This window comes from Plectropomus leopardus, chromosome 2, assembly GCF_008729295.1.
Source record: "Plectropomus leopardus isolate mb chromosome 2, YSFRI_Pleo_2.0, whole genome shotgun sequence".
NCBI lineage: Eukaryota > Metazoa > Chordata > Actinopteri > Perciformes > Serranidae > Plectropomus > Plectropomus leopardus.
In genome coordinates this window covers 25,184,025-25,203,317 of record NC_056464.1, presented here as the reverse complement: position 1 = coordinate 25,203,317, position 19,293 = coordinate 25,184,025, and the positions used below count along the sequence as shown (strand labels likewise).

The following is a 19,293-nucleotide window of genomic DNA, read 5'->3' as shown; positions in this document are numbered from 1 at the left end:
AAGTATTTTTTCACAAATATTCTTAGATATTCTGATCCAATGATTGAATCCTAACAAGAAAACACGTTTGGAAACTTCAATGATGGGAAACCATTCAGCAAGCTATTTTCTCATCCTGACAATGAATAATGCAGTTGAGAATTAATTGACGGATGTACTCAGAATTTGCTTGTGAATAGAGGGAGAGGGAAACAGAAATACAAAACCACCAGGGAGAAATAAAAAAACAAACAAAAAAAAAAACAGCAACACTAACCCACAGCGCCTTGCAGAAAGAATTACTTGTAAAAGAAATATAGCAGCCATGACAACACTGCATAATAAAAACATATTTCATATACAGTAGTCTGTATTTTTTAGTGACCCGGTGTCACATTAATAGCCAACAGTGTCAGCAAGCTGTTGAGAAAAATAAACATAGTAATACAAAAATAAAGGAAAAACTCAGGGAAAGAGACAGAGATGTATTGCATAACAGAGTAAATAAAGTCGTTTCATGCATGTTCATGTCTGAAAAAGACAAAAGAAACTGCTTCATGCTCAGTTACTTTAACTGTTTACTGAGACAAATTGCACGTTTTAATAACCATAATACCATACTATATAGTATGCCGTAAAAAGATTTAGTATGTCCCAATATATAATATGTCAAATGCAGTATGCCAGAAAATACCAGGATGTTCTACTACATCTGGTTGGATATGGCAGTATGCAAGCCAGCATGCTTTTCTGACTATTCTTACCCACAATCTTCATTCGTTACATTGACTGAGCCGCAAACAGATGACAGCTGCAGTGACGGATGACAGCGCATTAAAGACACTGATGACAAGGAGTCGAGTAGTAGGCTAATATCATTGTATTATATATTAATTGTTTATGTGAAGAAAAAATTACAAAAATAAGAGAACAAAAATAACAAAACAATCATAGACAGAGAAATGCATATCTTAACTAATTCTAGTAATGTAAAATGTTTGAATCCACAATGTATGCAGTTAGGTCTATAGCTCATGGTTACGCTGCATGCAATGCAAAGTAACAACAGCTGAGCGCTTTATGTTGACCTCTGTCTGTGATAAACTCCACAAACGGTGTTTTCTGTTATCTCCATGGTAATGGATATATGAGCAAGAGGGTCAACGTTAAGAGCGCAGTGTTATGAAAAAGTAGTACGTCCCGATTTTGTGCATACTGCGTGCAGCACTACATATTATATAAGGGGGGCAGTAGTACCCACCGAAAGTAAAGCAATTAGTATGCTATTCAGAACACACCGACAGTTAGCTTATCCCGGCACTGTGCGCAAATCTTTACGATGCTTGCTTGTTTTAACGTATCATTTACAATTCTTAAAATGCACTCGGTGAAATGCAGATCTCCCCCAGGTGGCCGCTCGACTTGAGCAGCCAAAAGTCTTGTAATTTCGGCAGATGCACAGCAGCATGGTTAAGAAGCAAATAAAAATACAGACGATATTATTTTTGACAAAGCCACAACCAGCTGCAGAGAGCAGGTGAGTTTTCATGCAACAGGCACTGTATGTGAAGTATAGATACATTATGACTGATGAAAGACTGAATGTGTTTTTAAAAACTAAACAGTGCAACAAAGTAGGAAATAACAATAAACACAACTACAACAGACAAAAAAAGAAACCAGTTATCTGCTTACTCTGTAAAGGTAGAAGCACAAATATCAAGAAAAATTGATTGATGATTTAAAAAAAAAATCTCATAATCTGGCAGGCAATTCAATCTGCTTATGAAACGCTCCCAGTGTGATTAAGATGCTGGGGAGCGAACGGAACAAAACAAGGTTGCAGGCGTATTGCAGTGCATGGTGGAAAAACCCTTGGGGCTCCCCCACAGATGGCGGAGACAAATTCATCTTGAAACATGCCTCTGAATCATAACATACCAGGTATGGAATTGATTTGCAGATGCTCAAGACCAAAGTTTTCTATGGATGTCAGTTTTGAGCTACAACAAAGGCCAAAATGTGACCTGCAACAGACAGTGAGCCGATTTCCGGAAAACTTGCACCCCCTATTGGCAGGTTAAGAGGAGTCAGGTCTCAGCAGTACATAAAACAGTCCACAAAACAGGTTTATCATCAACTGTGAACCACTGAAACCACCAGAGGACTTTCAGCATACTGTCATATATGTGCACACAAAATATGTGGCTGATTGGTCCAGTAGCTTGTGATAATAGCTGCGGACAGAAGGAACCACACACTCACGCATAAGCACACAACCAAATGCAAACATGGTAAATTCTGAACCAGTAATTTATTTGTACTGTACAAGCAACAACACAAATAGCATGAGATCTATGGTTCTCACCATCCACAGATCTACAACTGGACGACCAGTTTCTTTGCTATTACTACACATTTGGGCTGCTGGGGACACCCATTATTCCTGAATCCTCTATGGAGGTGATGGATATAAGCCTACAGTGACAAGTCACTTTTAATGCAACCACACTAGATATGCAACCGTATTCTCCTCACACCCGACTAAAGACCCAAAGCACTACCTACTAATGAAACACGGAAAGTGTGTGAGAGCCCCTGAAATGTCATTTAGTGTATCATCACTTGTTACAGCTGGTCACTCTCACTAATGAACAGTAAAGGGGAGGGAATAAGGATACACAGTACGAAGGAGGGAGGTAATCTCCAGCAAGAAGCTGCTTGTTTAACTGGATTTTGCTCTGACCTCTGGCACCATTCAAACTGCACACATGCACACACACTCCTCACACACAAGTCCTGCCAGGTATGCACTCTACATGGTCATTTAGGCCACTTCTTACTGCAGCCACCTCTGCAGCTTTAAAGCACAGAACATCAGTTAAATACAGCCTGTAAGTGTTTAACACACAAATATATGAACACACAAGTTTTCACGGGATGATTACACTTTTGTGTAAAAGACAAAACAATTTGCCTACAAACTAAAGGATATTGGAAACAATTTTGAAAATGTTTGCCTTCAGGTTAAAAAGATTATAATAAAATATATATATATATATATTTCTGTGAAAGTGTTTTGCAGTTTATCAGCTTGTGTAAACTGTCTAGAAACATGCTGGCAAGTGGCATTTGAAGACGTAGTTACCATTATTTCTGTTGCAGTACACTTTGCTGACCTCTCTCTCTGCTCTCTTTTTAACTTTTCTTTTTGACCTCTGTTTATATTAACACTTAAATTCCCCCGAGCATTTACATTAAGATATGTCAGAGGAAAAAGTACAACAGTACTCGAATAAGTTAAGGTTTAGGAATGCAGAAAATGTTTACTTGTATGTTCAGGGAGTTATTTTCATAAAATCTATCAAAACATTTCCATCATATACTGCATTTGCTTTATTTAAACAGTGTTCGATTTATCTGCCAAAACAAACGTCAAATTCTTAGAGTGCAAAAACTGTGACATTTACACAGAAATTGCTTCAATACTGACCTAAAATTTCTCCTCACCTTTGCTAGAGTTAGGGTGTCCTTTATGACAGTTAAATATTTGGTGCAGTACGAAAGGACATTTTTATTTTTATTATTATTTGTTTGTGAGAAATTTTATACCGGTGACAATTTTCAATTTTTTCAATTTATATCCTGTGAATTTCTCATTTTCAATCATTTACAGTCATACTTAAACAAGATATGCTGCTGTATTATAATTAATGTCCAGAAATTAATACCTAGACTGTGATTTCTTCAATCAGTAATTAAGTAAAATTTTACTTATAAGTCCCAAAGCACTTTACAAGGGCAATACACACACACAAGAATAAAAACTGAAGCTAAAGGTTTCTGGTCACATTCTTAAACATGCAAAACTATTTTCACAATACATAATGACAAAAAAAAAAACACAACAAAAACACAGACGATCTAGAGAAAATTCAGAGCTAGTGCATTTCAATCCATTTATTCTGTGTATTTTTGTTTAACTTAGATATGGGACTTTGGGGGTTTGTACAGTATGCATCTCTCTCTTTTCATTTTTACTGTTCTTGTGCTTGACACATTCCACTGGTGAAAGATTTCCTGCCCTCAAAAAGTTCTTGTTGCTATGCAACTGATCTGCCTGGCACTGAGAATAATGCTAGCTCACATAGGCTACACAGAGTACAACCCTACACACACACACGTACACACACACACACACACACACACACACACACACACACACACACACACAGACAGAGAGAGACACACAGAGACAGAGAGAGAGAGAGAGAGAGAGAGAGAGCGAGAGAGAGCAGCTCTTAGCCTACATCCTGTGCTTGTTAAAAAAGATTGGGCTATTAAGCTAGTAAGAACAAAACGTCTTTAATCTGTATTGTTTTTGACTAAATAAGCCGTTTCACAGCGATTTTCATTCCCACCTGCTAAATGCTTTTACATTTAAACAGGCTAACACTAAATCTCGTCTGTTATTGGAAGTCTATCACAATGGTGTTGCTACAAATAATAAACAGATAATTGTTAAAAACAAAACTGATTTCTGGTATTAAGAATCACAATACAAGTTACAATTACATTTATTTATCATGAGCTACAGCAAATTTAGTGTTTAATCAAATTAAAACTCAGGTGCCATTGACCACCAAAATAAAGGTATATTATAACACATGACTAACACTAACAAGTTTGACGATGCTACTCCATAGTTAAACTCAGATCATTGTTCAGTGTGGTCACTTGTTTACACTGGACAGCGCAGAGACACACACACAGAGTGGGAAAGAGAGAGGGGAAAGACAGGGTGTAAAAGACACAGTGAGAGAGCAATCTTGAATGACACCTTCAAGGAAGTAATCAGACAAGAGCCCTAATCCTTTTAAGTAATAAAATTTATCACTCTGTCATTAGCCATTTCTATTCCAATGGAGGTCCTCAGGATGAGTCTTGAATACTGCCTCTTGGCTGAAGACTGCAGCAGAAGATGACTGCCCATAATATATAGTCTTGATACAATCTATGTTCCCCTTTCAATGCCAGTTTAAAAAAATGAAAGTCCTTGCAATATCCTTTGCCATCTGCATTCTGCTATTTTGATTCTGCGTTACTTTAAGAGTCAAAACTAGCTGGAAATCCATTTCATTGGAAATGGACTCAATGAGTCGAAGCTGTGCTTGTGAGCAACAGAAGAAAGTGTCAGTGAATGTAAAACAAAATAAATAAATAAAAATTGAGATTAGCTTCTAAGTCCCTTTAAGGGAGGAGAAGAGAGTCAGATTAGGTGACCAGGAAGCGTGTGATTAAAAGTGATGGAGGAAAGAGGAGAGACAAGGCTGGTTTGGGACGGGTGAGCTTCAGAGGACAGACAGCTTGGGCTGCATGTCAACTACACCTGCCTGGTTAAGTTGCATTACGCAAATAACACCGACTAGTGCTACCCAAGACGCACACATGCACGCACGCACGCACGCACGCATGCATGCACGCACGCAGCCTGTGATCTTTCATTCTCAATCTCATATTATCCAAATACATGCATGCGCGTGCACACACACACACACACAACTTGCTCACTCACTGGCTTGCCACTGCAGAGCTTTAGCCCATCTCTCTCATGGTCACACCAAGGGCATCCACTCCCTTGAAACAGTACAGCACCGCTCGTGAGAGGAGAGGAGAGGAGAAGAGAGGAGAGGAGAAGGGAAGAGAGGAGAGGAGAGGAGAGGAGAGGGGAAGAGAAGAGAGGGGAAGAGAGGAGAGGGGAGGAGAGGAGAGGAGAGGAGAGGAGAGGAGAGAGAGAGGAGAGGAGAGGAGAGGAGAGGAGAGGAGAGGAGGGAGGGAGGGGGGGGAGGGGAGGGAAGGGGAGGGAAGGGGAGGGGAGCTGGTCCCTTTAATGACGATGATCACATGCATAAGGAAAATAATGAGTACTATAGAAAGACAGGGATGAAATGACAGGTGGGTAAACAATCATCAACACGATGTAGAAGAAAACACAAAGACCATTGAAAATATTGTGGAAATAAAAGAAGAGTGATGGAAATGCTGCAGGTGAAGGAAGGGAGAAGAGGCAATAAACGGAGGGTGGTTAAAACCAAAGAGAGAGGGCAGGACGTTGCTGGGTAATGGAGATGAGATGTTAATGTGCCTGCTAGTGATGCACTGCAGCAAAATGAGGGGAGAAGGAAAACAGAAGAAGAAAAAGTAATAGGAGGTGGTAAAGGACGGGCAGATTAGAGGAAGAGGGACATGAGAAAGGAAAGAGGAAGGGGAGGTAGGAGAAAGACATACGAAGATATAAAATTTAGAAAAGGAGGGGAACAGAGAGATTTGAGATCTAAACTTTGATGAGGCTGATGATGCAGCAGGATGATACTTGAATAAAATACATAAATTGCATGCATCTTCTGGCTGTTCTTTACTTTGCGATGTGGTCCGATTCACAAATCTATCTGTTGAATTGTTTTAATAATGTATTTGAACCCCAAACACATACTGGAAATTGTGCTCATATTCATAATTAAAGTTTTAAGTATGACTCAAATGGCATGCCTCCAAGCCACATGCCAAGTGCCATATTATCAGCGTGAGTCCAGCAAGCAAACTATGTTCCTTCTCCCATCACTACTTACTGCTCGCCATCCAATTACACACAAATGATCAATCTTCCAAAAAAAGCTTGACACAAGAGATTCCTACATGAAGGCATCTTTGATGTTACAGTTAAACTACTGCTGAACCTGCAGAGCAGCAAATCATCTCATGTGGCTGCTCCTGAAAGACTGACTAAACAGAAAGAAAAGAAATGACAGAGCAATTTCTTCTAAGATGGAACTAGGAAAAAGCGCATCAGAGGAAAAATGTTAACCATAACCAATGACATGAGGCAAAACACATGTGGATATATTGCCATGTGCTGCTAAACTCTGATACACAGACAACACACAATATACATATGTCAACCACAGCTTCTCATTGGGGAATATGCACAATCCCAAGAAAGCAACCCAGTGTCACAAATGGTTCATCTTCTTGATGAAATACTCAGCATGCAGCCCCGCCCTGTCTGTTCAGTGTGTTACTGTGCTATTCTGTGTATTAAAATAATATGAAAAATCCAACAGTGTTGAAACCAGAATAAAGTCATGCCATTTGTTAGCACAAGATAGGCCTGATGGCTTTATACTGAAACTCTTGTACAAAGAGGGGTTTAAAGATTGTGAAACAAAGCTTTCAAAGGAATTTTTGAGCATTTTTTCCAAGTGCAAATGCTCACCAAAGCCCAAAAGTGTTAAAGTCAAGCATAATGAAGACAGCGCTATCAAAAGTATAAATTATTTACATGCCATGAGTATCCCATTGCGTGACACATCTTTCATGACTGCATAAAACTAGATCATCTCACACCCCAACGAGCAGCTCCCTCGTAATGCCAATATGTAAAAAAAGAATGAACACCAGCATGCTTTTTACATCACTGCTATATTTATCGTTAACAGTATGTAGTAGTAGTGTGAGACACGCAGCACATTTAACATAGTATGAAGCAATACCATGAAGTCTGGCCCAAAGCAAGCCAGGCTTTTCATTCACAGCTTTTTGTGTGAGCATGACAAAAGAGGTAAGGTCTTTGTAGTATGAACCTTTCACATAAAAGATGAATGACTAACAACCGAACATGCCTTTAGCTAAAAGGGCTTCTTTATATGTTAAATGGTACTTTTACACAGGGTGAGCTACAGTGAAAGAAACATGTCTGGCATCTCACTCCAGAAGACATCCTTTAATGCTTTTGTTGTGAAAAAATACAAGGCAAGGCAAATGACCTCAGTCTAGTGAGGGTCCAATACGGAGAGTACCTGAAGCAAGCAGGAGTATGTCACATTCATCAACCAGCCACCATAGATTATGTATTATAAAGGGATAAAGCGTGCAGAAACTCCAATATGAGTATGAGATTAAAACTTAAGAGAATTAAATGAATTTACCATCTTGTGGCAGCACCAGAGGGAGGGACTTTCAAAGTAGCCAGAAAACTTGCTAAATACTGCAAGAACTATGTTTGCTTTGGCTCATACCTTAGTGACGATGTTGTAATCATCTGTTCGTCAGAGCCAAAGAGAGTTCTTTCGTTTTTATTCCCACCAAGCACAAATGTTTGGTGGGTTTGTGGCTGCTCTGTTTTCATGACAGAGTGAGGGTTTAAATGCGTCATTCTAAATGTATAGTTTCATGTCCAACATATACACCATTATAATATATCCTCAATAGGGTTACAACTGGTTATTATTTTCATTATCAATGCATCTGCTGATTTTTTTTTCCAATTCAAGTGATTAGTCAATTAAAGGCCAAAACATAACTATCCAGAACCTAAGGTGAAGTCTTCAAATGTCTTATTAATGTCTAAAGCAAAGAAGCAAATTCTCTCATTTGAAAAGGTGAAACCAAATAATATTTGACATGTATTTACTGTATTGTATTTACTTTCATGACAAATAATGATAATCAATGAATAATGATAATCAATTAACTGACTAATCATTTTGGATCTAATCTGCAAAAAACTGATAGAAGTTGATGTATCGAATGGGTCGATATATCATGTCATCAGGTGGAGTTTTGCTGGCTATTGTTGCTCAAACTCCTGGCTGTACTTCTGCATTTTTGCCGTCCGTGCCGCGACCCCTGACATAGCTTCTGAAGTGGGACATGACAAAAAAAGAGAACTACTGGCGCAGGCACAAAGTAAAAGAAGCACTTGCTGGCATCGCCTGTGTCCTCAGTTTGTCTTTCACTTATCAGTACTGATAGTCAGCCTGAATATACTGTCAACCTACCTGCTGGATAACAAGATCCAAATTGTAAATTCCATTTCTACAACTGTTTACCCCTTTGTTTCAGTCTTTGAACTGAGCTAAAGTACATACCTCCTGGCACCATCTCTGTACAAATAGAGATTAAACTGGTATCAATTTTCTTATTTGACTGTGGGTGAGATGGCAAACAAGCATTTCTGGGACAGTTAATTTTTTCCTTTAATAGGTGAATGTTGCCTGTTTCCACTGGCACATAGCTACATAAAAACATGATACAAATACTTACAACAAAATGATACAAATAAATACACACCTCTGTAACTGAGGCACTGCATCATATCCCATCATATATCAAATATCACATCAGATCTGGCAGCGCCTTTTGTCTGATTTCAATAACATGCATTTCAACTTTGTGTGTATGTCTTATGTTTGATCTTCAACACCACAGAGTACACGCTTACAACATGCCCCATGTTATCCATGAGATAACTGAGAATTGGTTCAAAGGCAAATAGGAAAAGAGGTTTTAACAGGGAGGGAGATGATAGAGCAAGGTGATGAGGGAGAATTGTAAAGAAAAAATATAAAAAAGGACAGATGACTGAGTGAGAACAAATCTTGGATATGACAACAGAACGGGGGCTGGCAAAACAAACTAAGGGTCTGGACCCAAACACCGTCCTTTCGACCCCAACCTATAACTGATAAATTATAGAGAATCATCTCATTTTGATGTGAAGTTTCTACTTCAACTAGCCCAGCACTGGTTAAGCCACCAGGAAACTCAAAGACCAAATGTATACATTAGATCACCTTACATGATGCTACTCAGCCAATCAAATCTGTGCACTATGACTGAGATACACACAGAGATGAGATGAGAGAGTAAATAAAAGAGTCAGAGAAAAGTTATTTTCACATGGCATGGCCTAAAAAGAGAAAAGAAAAAGAAAAACTGAGCTTTTAATCAAGAATGGGCAGACTCCAAAGAGGTAATGTTTCCCCACAGGCAGTTAAAAACCAGTATGTCTCGTCATATGTTGCGAGACCATGGTGATCATTAAAAGTGGCAATGTGAAGCAGCGCTATGAGACAAAGTACAAAGCATTTTTTAGCAAACATATCCACTCAAATTAGAACTGCGGGCACAGAAAATGAAATAATTTATTTGTAACTGAATTGCTGAATCAAAACAAGTTAGATACTACAACCAAAATACATGGTGCACAGATGCAATGTAAAATGTAGGCAGAGCAGAGCAGAGTTTTTTTTTACCTGCTACGCAGACTACACAGACTGTCTTGCCAAGTGATTATGCAGTCTGTTATGCTGGTACTAATTTAAATAACTGGATCTTTTTAACTACAAGATACCTTCATTTGATTAATTTTCTTTTAATGTGAAATATAAAGACACCCACAAGGTTGCTCTGCTGCATCACATCGCCTCTGGTACATTGAGATATTTATTTTAATTATTCACAGAGTGAATTGTAGCAGTGCTATGTAGTTCTGACCTGCTAACTATGTTAAAGATGTTCACATTCTTAATTCTGCATTCACTGCTCTGATTGGCTGAGTCTTTCCCCAATCAGCACTAACACCTGGCCTATTGGAGTCACTAAAAAACTTGAAGACATGGCCTGTGTCAGAGGACTTAAATTAGGGATGCGCCATATTGGATTTTTGTCAATATCCAATATGCTGATATTTTCTAACGAATATTTTCTAACCTTAACAATATATGCATGTTTTTCCATCTAACTGCTGTGAATATCAAGTCTCTCCTGTAGAGGAAATAACACATTATGCCTACTCTTACAGTGATGGCTCACTGGTGTCAGATGCAGGCATAAAATACAATGCTTTTCAAAATGCACATATTCGTTTGAAGAGCTACTTTAACCTGGCTTAAAGTAAAACATGTCATCTTTTTTCTTATGTAAAAAAAATTAAACAAAGTCATAACATTTATCCTACTTTAACAGGCCTGAATAATGCTCTCCCTAAAACAATTTTGAAAATAGCCAAAACTGGGGCAAATATGATCTATATTAACTAATTAAAGCCACATCATTAAAGCATTTTCTTATTGGTCTGTCATATCTGCAGAAATGTTAATTTTTGGCCGACGTTGAAATTGAATTTTATTATATTATCGTGCATCCCTTACTTTACCAAAGATAACATTACAGTTCCGCTAACAAGCATAAACACTATCCTAAACTGACACAAAGTGTGACAGTGGGTCGTCCATGACCATGGACTATTCATCTCCAATCTCTTTTAAAAACAAAATGAGTTGTGAGGTTAAGCTAGAAAAACAGCATTTTTAACTTAATGGAAATTGAATTACCAGCCAATAGGTATGTGTGAAAGTTATAGCCCCTGTGCCACAGAGTTTCAACAATGGCGCATAAAGAAACTGGGCAGGCATCCAGTATTACCTCTGCAGCAGAATAGGGTGATACATAACTCTCTCTTATTCTCTCTCTCTCTCTCTCACTCGCGCACGCACGCACGCACGCACGCACGCACGCACACACACACACACACATCAAACACAAACTTCTCTAAGTATAAGTGGCACACGCTGCGAAAAGCAGTAAAAGCACATTGACAAGAGTGCATAATGTATGATGACTGATATTTTGGTAATGTTTTGACCACAGGTGCACAGCACAGGGGTCAGATTAGGAGAAATACATTGTCAATATGTATGATTGGCCTGGTTTCAAGCATAACCATTAAATTCACTCCTTGTTCTTTTCTTTAAAAGCACATTGCTTTTCACTGTGGTGTTCAGGCAATTTGATACTAGAGAACCGTCTGCCAGAAAAATCCTCTCAGGGGGAAACTTGTGTCCTTGTCTCGGACACCACAACTGCGTATATGGTGCCATCAATAAGCTGATGAGGGCCAATGATGCAAAACTTATTTGAAAGGCAATACCACATTAAGTAATGTGTGTTACTTTGCAGGACTTGGTTTGGGGTCTTGGGCATGTCAACAAATCCTACTTTTACAAAGATATAACTGACATGTAAACTAATTACTTTCACAGTATTGACTTATTTTAATGTCACCATAGAATTTATTTTTGTGAATTAGAATTTTCCTCAGGGGCATGGCCCAATTCATTCACACTTAATATTCAAATTGTGTTAGGTCCCAATTAATTGCAGGGTGCATTAGGGAATATAGACCTATAGTGTCTCTGAAAGGCCTTTTCCTTCCTCCAAACAGTGTGTACGACTTAGCTGCTACCACAGACATTAGTATGATGACTTCTTATTGGCACACTGACACTTTTGCATTTTAACATAGTTACTCCATAAAGAGCTAAGCTAAGCTAAACTAAACAAGACGTGTACTGTGTACTGCATGTCTGTCAGTCCTGGAAGAGGGATCCCTCTTAAGTTGCTCTTCCTGAGGTTTCTACCATTTCGTTCCATATTAAAGGTTTTTTTTGGCGAGTTTGTCCTTATCTGCTGTGAGGGCCCAAGGACAGAGGGATGTCATATGCCGTTAAGTCCTCTGAGAATTTTTTTTATTTGTGATAATGAGCTTTATAAATAAAACTGACTTGAAACTGAAATGAAATAAGACTGAAAAGCTTACTTACCGTAAGTACATAAGTACGTAAGTACAGTTTCCTGATTCAACAAGCCCTCACGTATGACTTTTAGGTTGGAATATGGGTTGTTGTTATCTGTGATGCAGTAACAGGGACACACCAGCATTAGATTTCTTTTAAACTGTCATATCTTTAATTATGTGTATTACCTATTTACATGACTTTATAATGAATTACTGTCACATAAACCTTGGCAAAATCCTGTGCATTATGGGGTAAACCCCAGTGGTTTACCCCATAATGCACAGGATTTTGCCAATGCTGTCAGATTTACACTGTTATACAAGAAAAATTAATTGGGTTCTTAAGATTTACATGGAGTAATTAGACATAAATATAAATAAACACCTCCTTATTAATTAAACATTAAACTCTCATGCAGCCATTCAGAATATATGTATATCAAAGGTCAAGGTTCACTCTTGTTGGACTTATGCCTGCAAACTAGTCAATAGATCAATAGACAAAATGTCTTGTGATTGAAATATGATTTTAGTTGTGTATCATCATTCATTTTAGAAGGTAGAAGGTAGATTTGTTAGTCATTTTTTAAACAAAGTTTTAAAACAAAATGACATTTGTCCTATATCCTGTTACATCTTTGGAGTAGAAGGATTAGTAGATTAAAATCACCAGCTACTATGAAAATTCCATCCAGCTGCTCGGGCATGTTGCTGCTGGTGGCATCATTCAGTTCCTGCAGTGCATTTTTTGAATTTGCATCTGTCTTGTGTCCTGCCAGGTCTGAACAAGGTTCACTCATCCAGGACAACAGCCTGATCCGTAATGCCAGGGGTTAAACAACAGGACATTAGCCAGAAACAGGCTCAGTAAAGGAACAGCTTTCGGTCCAAGTCGGGTTAGCTTCACCCAGACGCCGACTCTCCTTCCTCTCTTCATCTGGCGCTTTCAGTTTGGTTTCTCCCCTCTGGTCTGACTGGTTGCTCGGCATATGCCATTGGTAGGGATCCTCTCACGGTCTGCTGTATTTAGTCCGAACTCCACACAACTTTTCCAGATGTTGATAAGTGCTTCTCTATCATAGAAAAGTCGTGCTTCAGCAGAAGGGGTCATGGTGTGGAAAAAATAAAAAATATAGAAAAAAAGTAGCAAGGATTTGAAGAGCTGCAGGCTGCTGCATGTACATACGGGCATAACTGGACAACCAGAATACACACTGCAACACTGTTATTAGAGATTGTCAGTAACAGTTTTTGAGCATTCTTCCCAATACTTGTTGACCTTCACGTTGTGTGTCAGTGATCTGGTCAACATTAAGCAAAAATCATCATCTGTAAAACAGACATTTTTAAAGCCATGCACCTGATGTATCTAAGAGAATCAAAATTTATTAGCCCACCAACTCTTGAGAAAAATGTCTGTCTTTAGCTTCTCAGATGCTAAACTCTATTGTTTGTACATTCAGGCTGCAGGCAAATCAGATTTGTTTGTCAAATATTCTAGAAAGTCTGCACTATTATCTGCATGAAATCAGATCAGATTTGGGTGTCCAGACCTCACCATCCTTTCTGTAAGCACTGCTGTGGTAACAACATAAGCATCAGTTACTACGTAGCTATGGGGACATGGCTTTCCAATGAGGAAGCATGAGAAACTGAGGTCCATCACCTCACCCTTCAAACATTCCCCAACAAGTCGCAGTTGTTTATTTAAATATATTTTGTTCTCCCTGCTGTCTCCCTCCGTTTAGATTCTGATAGATTCTGCTCAGTATTTCCGTCACTCAAGATCTGACCCATCATTGTTTGTCACGTTGCGAGTGACGCAAAAGACACTTGGAAATCTGACTGAGACGAATCTGTAGAAATCTGATTGGAATCACATATCGAAACATCTCCAAATGTGGTTTGGATCTGATTAGCTGAAATCACATTTTATGTGGGTTTTTTTTGCTGTCTAGACTTCCTGAAATCAATCTGGATATGCTAAGAAACTGATTTGGGCTGGCAGTCTGAACATGGCCTTAATGTCTGGACGCATTATAAAAACGCACAGCCAAATTCACTGGCGCGTCTTCACAAAATTGGTGCTTCTGTGAGGCCAGAACTGTCAAGACTGTCAACAACTGGTCAACAGTGTGACAGTAAAAGTTCAACAACTCAAAGTGAAAATGGCATACAAGTTTACTTCTGCAAGAAAATCCAATATATACCATACTGACTCTCAACTCCCCAGTAATAGTATACAAAGTTTAGTATGTTTATGCACAATTAGATAACTTATATTTCCATATAATAGATTACTGATCTCAAAACATGCACTCAAAACACAAGATAAAACTTAAAATCTAGAGACAGTTTTAAGGACACAGCCACATATTGAGCAGGAGAAACTGGTTCTCATGTCAATGTTAAAAAGGTTAGAGGCAATAGATGTTGTGGTATAATGATAATTGTGGCTTATTTGAGTAGAGTTAGTCCCTATAACGTAGAGGATAAACTTGTTTGAACTTAAGGCTATTGTCAAAGAAAAGTCATTTTGTGTTCTACTGAAGTGTAAAATGTAGTAAATGTATCTATCACATGACTAGTTTGTCTGAAATTACCAATTCAAAATGTACTTTTGAGTATTCATCAATGCAGTACACAGACAGGCATACAAAAACGTTCTTAAAAGCAGGAACTGAAACAGGTGGCTTTAAACACAACTACCTATATCTATATCAGTAGCTGAATGTATATGTTTTTTTCAATGATATCTGACATTTTACAGACAAAAAAGTTAATCAAGTAATTCAGAAAATTATCTTCAAAATAACTGATAAATTAAAAAATAAAGACCAAACAGGCACTGGCACTCAGTGCTATTCCACTCTGCTAGCACAGTCAATCAAGTTCAGAAAATTGTTTTAAAAATGACCAATGAGTTCTTTGTCTACTCCAAACGTAATTAATGGTGCAGTTTTAGTAATTAAATACATTTTTAAAAGTAAGGGTCAAACACACAGAGCGAATGCTGGGAGCAACTACATAACAAATGCACTAATACAACGCAGGGAGCTGGTATGTTAAATTTCAAAAACACCTACTGCATAACCATTAGTTATGGGCCATTTTAGTACAATGACATCTATCTCAATAATCAAAACGAAAGTAAAAACATTAACATTTACATTGTTAAGAGTAGAGCTACAGCGTATTTCTGGCAAGAAATATAGAACATTTGAACATTTCAGAAGCTTTTCCTCTTCCCCTTCCCCCTCTCCCTAACTTCCTCTCTTTCTCCACCATCATACCATTCTTCCTACATATCTCCTCTTTCTCCTCCTAGCTGCAATCATTACAAGAAGCTAATTAACTAAGACCAATGACTGAACTGAGTAACCCCACAAGCGCACTGGGGCAGCTGGCTATTTTAGGAAAAGTTTGCTGCTAAGGCGGCATAGAGATATTATGCATAGAATGGACACAATCTCTGTGTCCCATCAGAAACAGAGACAGCTGGCAGAGAGGAATATCTGTGTCCCTGTATTTCTGTGAAGCAGGAACTCTGTGTGAGTGTGGGCATGCAGGTAGCTCCTCACTATACTCCATCCTGCACTGCTCTTTGGTGCACTCAGTGCGTGGGTTCATTGATTGTATCTCTCTCCTGGCACTTTAATGGTCGTGGTACACTCGTCTCTGGACCCAGCATTAGCATGGTCAAGTTATTTCCTCTCAGGGGCTATTTCCACTGACCGAACAGGATTTTTCCGTTCACTCCTTCAAACTTGTGTAAGAAAACGGCAAGCTGTGTTTTTCCATTATTTCCTATACACTTCATGGTGATACAGGGAGCAAGAAGCGACTGTGCTATTATGTATTTATTGGTAACATAACAGCCTGGTTTGCTTTAATTCTGAAAGAGTGTGTTCTTCAGAATTCGTATCATGAAAGCAATTTAAACCTCTACTTGGCAACTGACACGCATACAAATGCACACACAGTTACACAAACTGTTTATATTGTAGTTGACATACAGTTATGTTCCCAGGGGTGAAAATGGTAAAGACTAACATACTCAATCAAGATACAAGTGCCTCCTAAATGCCTCAATTATAAACCAATCTTCCATGAACTGTACGTGTGTGTTTAGTGTTTAGCCTAAATTGTGCAGTGAGCAGCGATGCATACATTCAAACACAGATTGGTAATTGCCATTTAATACTGTATATAAAATTCTCCGAGAGACCATTATCATTTCACAGAAAATCAAAATCCATTTGCTAAATATTTCAGAGCTTTTAGCCACTTCTCACTGCATTTAGGAATTAAAATATGATAATAATTAAGTCTATAAGATGAGGTTAAAAGCTCTGGAAAATTAACAGAAAGTTGGCCTTGTACTGAGATTTGTTTTGGTTAAACTATTATTTCCAAGGTCACCAAGCTCACCTTTATCATTGTTACTGTACTTTCCCCACAGCATATTTATAGCATGTGAAGCCAATGCCAATCAGTCAACAGAAACCTAATTCCTTTTCTAGGTGAAATATAGATGAAGTATGCACAATCCATTGTGAACTGGAGTGTGAGACAGAGATATCTACAATACATCAACATTAATTCTGCTAGATGCCTGAATTCCCTACAGATGGAGAGGAGTAAAGAAAGACGGCTTGGAGCTGAGAAGGTGGGAGTAAGGGTAAGTGAAAATGGAGAAACAGGAAGAAAAAAGATGGAGAGGGAAAATCCAGGTGGGAGTGCTCCATCAAGCAGCTTCTCCCCTGCAGTAAAGGATGACTTGCTTGGGGTAATGCTATACACATTCACACACAAACACACACTATCCACTGCAGGTAATTGGTGTCATGAAAACTAGCGGTCGGTCCACCAGAAGGTAGCAGCGCTCTCTTACACCCCGACCCTGCACCTCACCCCATCATCTTCCTGCCCTCCACCCCCATCCCTCGGGTGTATTTGGTGCTGCACTTTTTGAGCTTCCTCAGTATTTATACTGCACAAATCTCTCCTTAACCAATGACTCTTCATGGCACACACAGAAAGTGAAAATGAGAATCCTAAAAAAGAAACCTTCCTGCCTACTGGTCGAGAATTTAAAGTATCTAAAAAGCCATCATAGACAGAACTTGAAAAAAACTGCTTAATGCTTACAACCACATCTGCAACACATGCAATTAATTAACTTTTGATTAAACATAGATCCTGTTGCCATTCAGAATCCCCCCTGCAGTATACTGCTGGATTACAGTATAAAATTGCACTATGCCATTGGATTACAAAGCCTTTAAAAAGAACATATAGCCACATGAAGTCTCCTTAAAGGCCACAGTAGAGTGCAGTGGGTGAGTTGTGCAGAACATTTTGCAGGCGCAGGCAATGAATGAAGCCGCATATTGCCAAACACAATGCAACTGACTTCATAAAGGCTTGTGTATAAATGCTGTGGCACATTTAACACCTTGAATACTGACAAGGCATAAATAAAAAGGCACTTCTTTTGGTTATTTAAATTAGCCAAACTAAAGTCCATTTGACTAAGCTTATTAGCCAATGTATTGTCAGCCAACTATGGTGGACACTTAGACATGTATACACATGTGTGTGAGTCTGTGAGAGAGTGTGTGTTCAAGCCTCTCTCAAGAGACTTTCCAGTCCCTTCATGTTGTCACAGGGTTTGGCACTGGTCTTGTTTCTCCAGATGTTCCCACCATCCTGTCTCTCTCTCTCCCTTTCTTATGTCTGCCTTCTCTCGGACTTTCCATTTTCAGGGATGAGAAACTCACTTTTAAACTTTCCATGTCTTGCTGTCTGCTTCCTCTGTCAAATGCAAGCACAACCATAGCCCAGATCCCACCCCCTCCCTTCCCTTCGTATCTGATGAGTAAGAGAAATGTTTTCCCTGCAGACAAATACGTACCTTACTTTAGAATTTCCCTATTCAAACACATGGCAAGTATGTTGTGTTGGCACAAAAGAAAAAAAAGTCAAAAATAAGAATGAGAAAAGACAGTGGAACTAACACTAAAAGTGCCATACTGAATTGTTTTACACCACAGTCTAAATAAAGCATGCTGATAATATGTAGTCATCTTTTAAACAAAGGCCACTAAGTGCAAGCTTGAGCTATACAGGCGCAAGACTTGGTCTTTACTTCCATCCATTGGCCATGCCATACTAGTCAAAATATTATTGCTCTAAATTCACTTACATGTCAGCCCCTTCTCATTGCTTTGGACAACAAAGAAACAACTACAAGAAATATCAAGTGAAACCACATTTCAGGATTACAAAAACTGAAGTACTTCACTACATGTCAAGTGTAGTATAACAGCTTCCAACTAATCCCTTTGTGCCCTCTCCATCTTGGCAAAACCAGACTCTAAAATTCAACAGAAATGCCATTGTTTTAAAAGGATTTACTTACAGCAGAAATGCAGAGTGAGGAAAATGTGGTGCCGGTGCTAGGTACAGTTTCCCCAGATATCCCTTTTGGTGCTGATGATAGTTGTAGTAGCAGGGTAGCCTGCCCAGGACTAAATATAACCTAGAGAGCTTGTAGCAGGAGCAGAAAGCAGGCCGAATTGGGCTTTTCCATGCCGCATGGACAGTGTATTTGCCATAAGCCAACTCATTCTGAACTGCTAGAAAGCTGCACAGCACGGGAAAGAACAAGAACAAGAAGCTTCACACTAGGGCTCTGTCCCTAGAACAAATGAAGGGAGGGAGGGAGAGAGATGAAGAGAGCGAGGGAGAGGGAGGCAGGGAGGGACAGAGCTGGTGTCGTGTATATATAGGACCTGCTAGCATGACCTCTTGTAATGAGAACACACATGGACACACATATAGCCAGAGCCTTCAGTCAATCATAAAAAAAAAAAAGATTAATTGATGGTCAT

General features: G+C 38.9%; 1 protein-coding gene across 1 annotated transcript in view; it reads right to left on the bottom strand.

Annotated features, from left to right (window-relative positions):
* Positions 1-19,019, bottom strand: part of atp2b2 (ATPase plasma membrane Ca2+ transporting 2) — a 143,356-nt gene extending 124,337 nt beyond the window's left edge. The window contains exon 1 of the mRNA XM_042506226.1: positions 18,822-19,019. The gene's annotated coding sequence lies outside the window, so the exon portion shown is untranslated. The remainder of the gene's footprint in view (positions 1-18,821) is intronic.
* Between the last annotated feature and the right edge of the window lie 274 nt (positions 19,020-19,293).